This window comes from Octodon degus, unplaced genomic scaffold (genome assembly GCF_000260255.1).
Source record: "Octodon degus isolate 3935 unplaced genomic scaffold, OctDeg1.0 scaffold00076, whole genome shotgun sequence".
NCBI lineage: Eukaryota > Metazoa > Chordata > Mammalia > Rodentia > Octodontidae > Octodon > Octodon degus.
In genome coordinates, this window is record NW_004524652.1 from 6032304 (window position 1) to 6040018 (window position 7715).

At 48.8% G+C, this 7715-nt stretch overlaps 1 protein-coding gene across 1 annotated transcript in view; it reads left to right on the plus strand.

Annotated features, from left to right (window-relative positions):
* Positions 1-7317: 7317 nt before the first annotated feature.
* Cdk2ap1 (cyclin dependent kinase 2 associated protein 1) overlaps positions 7318-7715 on the plus strand; it is a 10865-nt gene continuing 10467 nt past the window's right edge. The window contains exon 1 of the mRNA XM_023720611.1: positions 7318-7534. The gene's annotated coding sequence lies outside the window, so the exon portion shown is untranslated. The remainder of the gene's footprint in view (positions 7535-7715) is intronic.

Consider the following 7715-nt stretch of genomic DNA (forward strand, 5'->3'; position numbering starts at 1 on the left):
CCCTCCTCCTCCTCTTCCTCCTGGTTCTGTGTGAGTCCATCCCTGGACAGAACCCCCGATAAAATGATCTATTCTCCGCGGGGAGTCGGCTACCAGCTGCAGGAACCTGTGGGCAGTGTTAAGCTGAGTGTAGGGTGCACACCCCAAATCCCTGGTACTCGGGAGACTGAGGCAGCAGGCTTGCAAGCTCAAGGCGAGCCTGGACTAGCTACCTATTCTCTGTTGCAAGAGAAAGGGTAAAAAGGGCTGAGATAGCTCTACAGTAGAGCACCCCAGGGTTCCCTTCTCAGTACTACCAAAAAAGAAAAAGGTTAAAGCAGAAATTGGCAAACTATGGTCCTCAGGTCAAATCTACTTCACATTTTGAATGAGTTTGCAAGCTGAGAATGGTGATTGTGTTTACAGTTTGGGGAGCATTGAAACAGGGTCTCCCTGTGTAGCCCGGGCTGGCCTTGAACCCATGACAGTCCTGCTTCAGCCAGCTAAGTGCTGGGATCACAGGTGTGCGCCATGACTCCTTATACTTTTATATGGTTTTATAATAGGAAAATGATGAGAAATTCAAATCTGAGCAGCATAATGCTGCGCTGGATCAGAGCCGAGCCCATGCTGGTTGGGATGCGCTGTGGGCGTTGCCGTCCACGGTGGCAGGGCAGCGTGAGCACATAGGCTGCCTTGCAGGCCTGGCTGTGAGACACTTCCATAGCTGTCTGCTGCCTCTGGGTCTGGGGAATGCAACTGGAAACTTGGGAAATGAGAGGAGACCCCTGACCCCACCCCGAGGGAAGTCAGCCCAGTGCCCTGCAGACCCGCTCCTTAGGAGGTTGCCATAAGCCTGCACACTCTGGCAGGACCCCGGTGGAAAGAAAACAAGGGTGGGCCGCAGCTCAGTGACGCAGGGCCCCCCAGCGGCCTGAGGCCCTGGCTTCCACCCCTGCAGGAGAATCACACTCCCTGTGTTGAGACTAGGGCAGTGGCAGCACACGTGCAGTGTGCTCAGGTCTTAACTATGTGGCAGGCTGTAGGAGGCTGAGGCAAGAAGATGGCCAGGAATGCAGGCCAGCTGAGACCCTGTCTCCAAGGAAAAAAAAGCTCAAACTTGTGTTATGTCCTGAAGACCTAAACCCCCAGGGACTCATTGGCAGCTAATTGGGACTTTTCATGGAGACTTTAGACATCACACTGGTGGCTTTATCCAGCTACTCTACTAGTTTCTCCAGTTGATGAGTGTTAATCTTTGAGTGACACACTCCATTTAAAAAAGGCAGAGCTAGGGCCAGCCAAATAGCTCAGTGGATTAAACCCCTGCAAGCAGATGCAGGGGCCAGGGGTTCGGTCCCTGGGCCTACCTTACCACCACCCCTCAATATGCTGAGACAGCAACTGAGACTGGGCGTGGTGGCGCTCGCCTGTAATCTCAGCTCTTGGGAGGCTATAAACAGGAGACTCACTATGAGTCTGATCTAGTAGTGAGACCCTGAACACCCTGTACACCCTTCCCTAAAATACAAAAAAGGCAGAGCCAGGTATGCTGGGGCACGCCTGTAATCCCAGCACTTGGGAGGCTGAGGCAGGAGGATCATCATGAGTTCGAGGCCAGCCTGGACTACATGGCAAAAACCTATTTCGAAAAGCTAAGAAGAGGGAGAACTGAGGTCCCCCCATATCTTTCATTTCTAGGAGCTTGAGGCATGCCCACTGAGAACATGTGAGGACACAGTTCTTTCATTTATGAAACTCAGTACTCAGGAGGCTGAGGCAGGAAGATTGTAAGCTCTAGTCTTGATTTAGAACAATCAGGAAGGGAAGATACAGAGCAGGCTAGGTACAGTGGCAGGAATTAGTGAAGAGTCTTCATAGAGAAAGGGGTCAGCAAAGACTTACGTTTTGTTTGTTTTTGAGACATGGTCTTGTGATGTAGTCCAGGCTGGCCTCAAATTTACAGCAGTCCTCGTGCCTCAGCCTCTCAAATTGCTGGGATTACAGATATGCACCACCATGCCTGGTGTGGGGAAGATTTTTTTAAGAGAGGATTTTTTTTGGGGGGGGGGCAGAACCAGGGATTGAACTCAGGCCCTTGCGCTTGCCAGGGAAGCGCTTATTCCCCTGAGCCATCTCCCCGGCCCCCTAAGAGAGGATTTTTGAGCTGGGCTTTTTTTTTTTTTTTTTTTTTTTTTTTTTTTTAATGTGTTTGGTACAGGGTCTCACTACACAGCTCTGACTCATAGTGATCCTCCTGTTTTTAGCCTCCCCAGTGCTGGGATTATAGGCGTGCGCCTCCATGCCCAGTCTGGGGAGTGGGAAGCAGCTCAGGGGCAGGGCTGGTGGCATGTGGTGCCAGGGAATGCCTGTCCCTGCGCTTGCCTAAGCAGATTTAGTCTGCTGAGCTATCTCCTCAGCTCCTTTGAGCTGGGCTTTGATGGATGACAGGGAGTTCATCAAGTAGAAATATGGGCAAGTTGGTGTGAAGATGGCTGTAGGGAGAATCAAGGACCAAGACCACCACAGCCGGCCTGCCCTGGAGACACTGAGGAGCAACGTGAGGTGGAGTGAAGCCAGGGGCTCGGGGCTGTGGCACAGGCGGGTGTGGCTGCCAGGCGAGCCTGTAGCTTTCTGTGTTGGGGATCTGGACTGTGTTGGCGAGCCTGTAGCTTTCTCGCCCAGGAAAGCCTGACTGGCAGCCTTACTCAGGAAAGAGAAAGGGGAACAAAGCGGGGGCTGCTCCTTATATTCTGAAAAGGCATCAACAACCACCTTTCCTGTAAAAATGACCCAACACAGCTGTGAACTTCGTAACAGACAGCTGGGAGGCCCGAGAGTTGCTGCCTGCCCAGAACTGAAGACTTTCCTTCCACTCGGGAATGAACCAAGGCTGTCTGCTCTCCACTTTTGTTTTGAGATAGGGTCTTGTCCAGGCTGCCCTTCCGTTCTTTCTGGGATTGCAAGTGTAAGCCACCATGCTCAGCTCTGACACTTGTCTTGTATTTTTTGGAAACGGGATCTCACTACATAGTCCAGGATGGCCTTGAACTAGTGATCCGTCTGCCTCAGCCTCCTAAGTGATGGGATTCAAATTATGTACCACCACCCCTGGATTTATATTTTACAGGGTTGTGCCAAGTCACTAAATTGCCAGTCTGGGTTTAATCTTGAGATCCTCCTGCCTCAGCCTCCTCAGTGCTGGGATTGCAGGTGTGCACCACCATGCAGGCTTGTGTTCAGCATTTTTATTTTTATTATTTTTTCAGCATTTTTATTATTTATTTATTTATTTAGCGGAGCCGGGGATTGAACTCAGGCTCTTGCTCTTGCCAGGAAAGTGCTTATTCTACTGAGCCATCTCCCCGGCCCCTTGTGTTCAGCATTGTATGATGTTCTAGTTAAGGCCATTTGGCAAGAAGAGATAAAAGATGTTCAGTTGGAAAAAAAAAAAAGATGTTCAGTTTAGCTCCACATGGTAGGCACACTCCTAATCCTAGCTCTGGGGAGTTTGAGGCAGGAGGATCACTGTGAGTTTGAGGCCAGTCTGGGCTACATAGCAAAACCCTGGCTCAAAAGAACAAAAAGAGCTGTAGAGATAGCTCAGTGGACTAAGTGCCTGCTTCAGCAAGCACAAGGACTTGGGTTTGATCCCCAGCACCACCCGCCGCGCTGGCCCTGCCCCCCAGGCAAGCTGAGCTGGCCTCCATGGTGTGGTAACCCATGCCTGTAGTCCCAGTGCCAGGGAGGCTGAAAACGGGAGAATCACTGAATTCGAGCATAGTGAGATCCTGTATCAAATACAACACAAATATTTGTTAAAATTTATTATTTATTTATTTATTTTTGGTTCTGGGGATTGAACTCAGGACCTTCGCTTGCCAGGCAAGCGGTTATGCTGTTGAGCTATCTCCCCAGACCCTAAATTTTTTTTTTTTTTTTGAGAACGGGGGATTGAACTCAGGCCCTTGTGCTTGCCAGGAAAGCGCTATTCCACTAAGCCATCTCCCTGGCCCCAAAATTTTTTAAAGACAACAACAAAAAAAAGACAACCAATTTGGAAATGAAGTAAAGGTATTTCTGTTTTCAATTAGCATAACTTTATTTTTTATTTTTAGCAGAATTGGGGATTGAACTCAGGCCCTTGTGCTTGCCAGGCAAGCACTTATTCTACTGAGCTATCTCTGGTCTTTATTTGTTCTTTTTTGAGACAAGGTACCACTATGTACCCCAGGCTGACCTTAAATTAGCATATTAGCATAGATCCTCCTGCCTCAGCCTCCCTGAGTACTGGATTATAGGTGTGTACCATAATGCCCAGCAAGATCTTTTTTTTTTTTTTTTAAATTTTTTTGAGATAGGATCTCACTACACTGGAAACTTGCACACTAGCTTTATAGAAGGTTTATTTAATACTGAAATAAATCCTTTGTGATTCATGGTTCAGCCAACTTAATACTGCAATTAAAAGGTGAGGGAGGGGCCAGGGAGATGGCTCAATGGAATAAGTGCTTCCCTGGCAAGCACAAGGGCCTGAGTTCAATCCCCAGTTCTGCAAAAAAATAAAATAAAAGGTGAGGGATGCAGCTCTGAGGTACTGACTTGCACAAGGCTGTAGGTTCCAGCCCTAGCACAAAATAAAAACAAGGAGAGCCAGCCAGATAACTCAGCAGATCAAAGCGCCTGCTTAGGCAGACTCAGGGACCCAGTTTGATCCCTGACGTGCGAGCTGACACCCCCCCCCCGGGGGGGGGGTGGCTTGCTGAGACGGTGATTGGGTGACTGAGACGGCATGGTGGCGCGTGCCCATAATCCCAGCACTTGGGAGGCTGAACACAGGAGGATCACTACGAGTCCAATCTGCGTAGTGAGACCCTGTAGACCCTGGACTAAATACATTAAAAAAAAAAAAAAATCACAACACTCCCTATACACCCGGATTTAATACAGCCAAATCAACAGCGATATCAAGTTCTGCCTCTGGACAAAGAGGCCCTAAAACTCTTGGAAATAAGCACAAGGTCCCTAGACTAGCCAAAAGGGTCCTTAAAAGAACTTGGGACTCACTTCCCAGTTCCAAAGCTTCAGGCTGCGGCAGGAGGACAGCAAATTCACAAGTGTGATTGCAGCCTGGAGAATTTATTGACTTAGACCCTATCTCAACATAAAACAATAAGGGGCTGGGGAGATGGCTCAGTGGAATAACTGCGTCCCTGGCAAACGCAAGGGCCTGGGTTCAATCCCTACTTCTGGAAAAAAAAAAAGAAAGACCTGGTAATGTACCTTAATGCAAAGGCCCTTTGTTCAGTCACCAGTAAAAGAAGAAAAAAAAAAAAAAAGTGTAAATGACCAAAATGTCAATCAATAGAATTCCACAGGGTCTGGGGAGATAGCTCAGTAGAAAAAGTGCTTCCCTGGCCATTACAAGGGCCTGAGTTCAATCCCCAGTTCTACCAAAAAAAAAAAAAAAAAAAAAGAATTCCACAGCTTTATGGATAAACAAAATTGGGTATGTACATACAATGATTATTCATTCATTAAAAACCTGGAATAAAAACTGGCATACACATGCCACATGGTGAGTGAAATGTGGAAACAATGAGAAGTGAAAGGAGACAATACAGAAGGCCACATAGGTATGATTCTGTTTATATGTGCATGATTCTGTTCACATATGCAGTTTTGTTTACATATGCATAGTTCTATTGGCATATGCATAAATATTTGCATATATACATATCTATTAACATATGCATGTCATTTACATATGTATGATCTGTTTACCTTTCTATTTATCTGAAATGTCCAGAACAGGAAAATCCACAGAGACAAAGCAAGTTAGTGGTAACGTAAAAGCTAGGGGAAGTAGGGGTGAGTTCTATGGGGAATTTCTTTTTTCTTTTTTTTGCGGAACCAGGGATTGAACTCAGGCCCTTGCACTTGCCAGGGAAGCGCTTATTCTACTGAGCCATCTCCCCAGCCCCTAGACTCTTAAAAATTTTTTTAAAAAAAGTCTGGGGAAATAGCTCAGTGGCACGAGTGCCTGCCTAGCGTAGTCCTGAGTTCCATTCCTGGTGCCAAAGGAACAACCTTCAAAGCAGAGTGTCAGATTTTATACTGAGTGAATTATATCTGAACTAGGAATAAGAGGAAACAATGTTTCAAAGGATGGCTCCATAAAGGGAGGGGCAGTAGCAAGGTAAAAATGTAACAGTGGGAAAACAAACCAGGAGGCCGCAGGAGAGGCCACTGAGACCCGGAAGTGTCTGCCTCATAAACTAGCAGGTGGGGTGCGCTGGCGCGAGGTGAGCCCAGCGACCTCTGCTGTGCCTCTGGGCCAGCTGTGTCCCTTAGGCCGCCGCTAACCAGCTGTGGAGGCTACAGAAGGCTGAGACAGGACAGTAACAAGTGCAAGCCCAACCTGGGCAACATAGGAACTTAATGCGACCCCCGTCTCAAGAAATAAAAAGGGCTGGGGATGTGGCCTAGCGGGAAGTAAGATCCTGGCTTCAGGCCTCAGCATGGGGAGCGGGAGGGAGGGGGTACTGGAAGAACAAGTGCTGAGAGTGTAAAATGGACGCTTGGATTCTGAAAATTTAGTATGAAAAAGAGTACAAAGGATCTTGGTTTTTGTGTACTCATATACTGCAACCATGCTATTGTGGATCTATTGTTAATAAATAAATATATATTTATAAATGAAATATTAAATATTAATTTCATGTTTCCTTTTACTTTCTAAACCGTGACCACTAATATTTTAAAATCCTGTATGGCGCTCGCTTTGTTTTCGTTGGCCCGTGCACAAGGGGTGGCATTGATGTCCTCAGAGATAAGATATCACCGCCAAGGGTCCCCAGAAGCTGAAGCTGTCTTCGAAGCTGGGGAGGGGGTGTGGCTGCGGCCTCAGCCCTAAATCAGGACTTGGAAAGGCCCGGGCGTGTGTCCTTTCCTTCTTGGGCGGAGAGGTTGACGCCTTTGTCACCGGATCCAGGGAAGATGTCTGAAATGTGACTAATTAAAAAAAAAAAAAAAAAGAAGAAAAAGAAAAAGCCCTGCAAGCCATGGCGATTAAAAGGCACTAGAAAAAGGTGGGCGTTTTATGTAATGTGCTCACTTTAGGCAGAACTCCAAAATGTAGTAGCTGGGGAGGTCACGCGCCGAACCCCAGATGCGTCTGACCATCGCGTTTGGGGGGTGGGGGGCTGCAAAGCAGCGCTGGCTGGGGGAGCGGAAACTCCGCCAAGTTCCTGCCCGCAACCTGGGCGGCACCGCAGGGGGAGCCCTGCCCGAGCGGGCCTGGGCCAGGCGGGGGGCGCCAGGACGACCCTCCCCCAGGAGGGGGAGCCTTCAGCTTTTGTCAGTCTCCAAGGAGTCCCAAGTCCCCAAAGGGTTAAAAGCCACTTCACCCCGACGGAGACATGAGATGTATTCGAAATCAATGTCAAGAACGGGTTATTCCAATTCTGGGGCACAGCCAGACCTGGGCATCTGGAATGATCTACGTGCTTTAAAAAAAAAAAAAAAAAGGCCCCATCGCCACCATTTTCTCCAGGTAATTTTCCATCCCTGCCCCCACAGGCCAGGGGAGGGGAAAAGTAGTTCTCGGGCCCCGCGGGCCGAGCAGGGCGAGAAGCCGCGCGGGCGCCCGGCAGCGTCGGAGCCGGGGTCGCGGGGACCCCGGCCCCCCAAACTTTGCCAAGTTGCAGGCGGCGCGCGGGGCGGGGGCGCGGCCG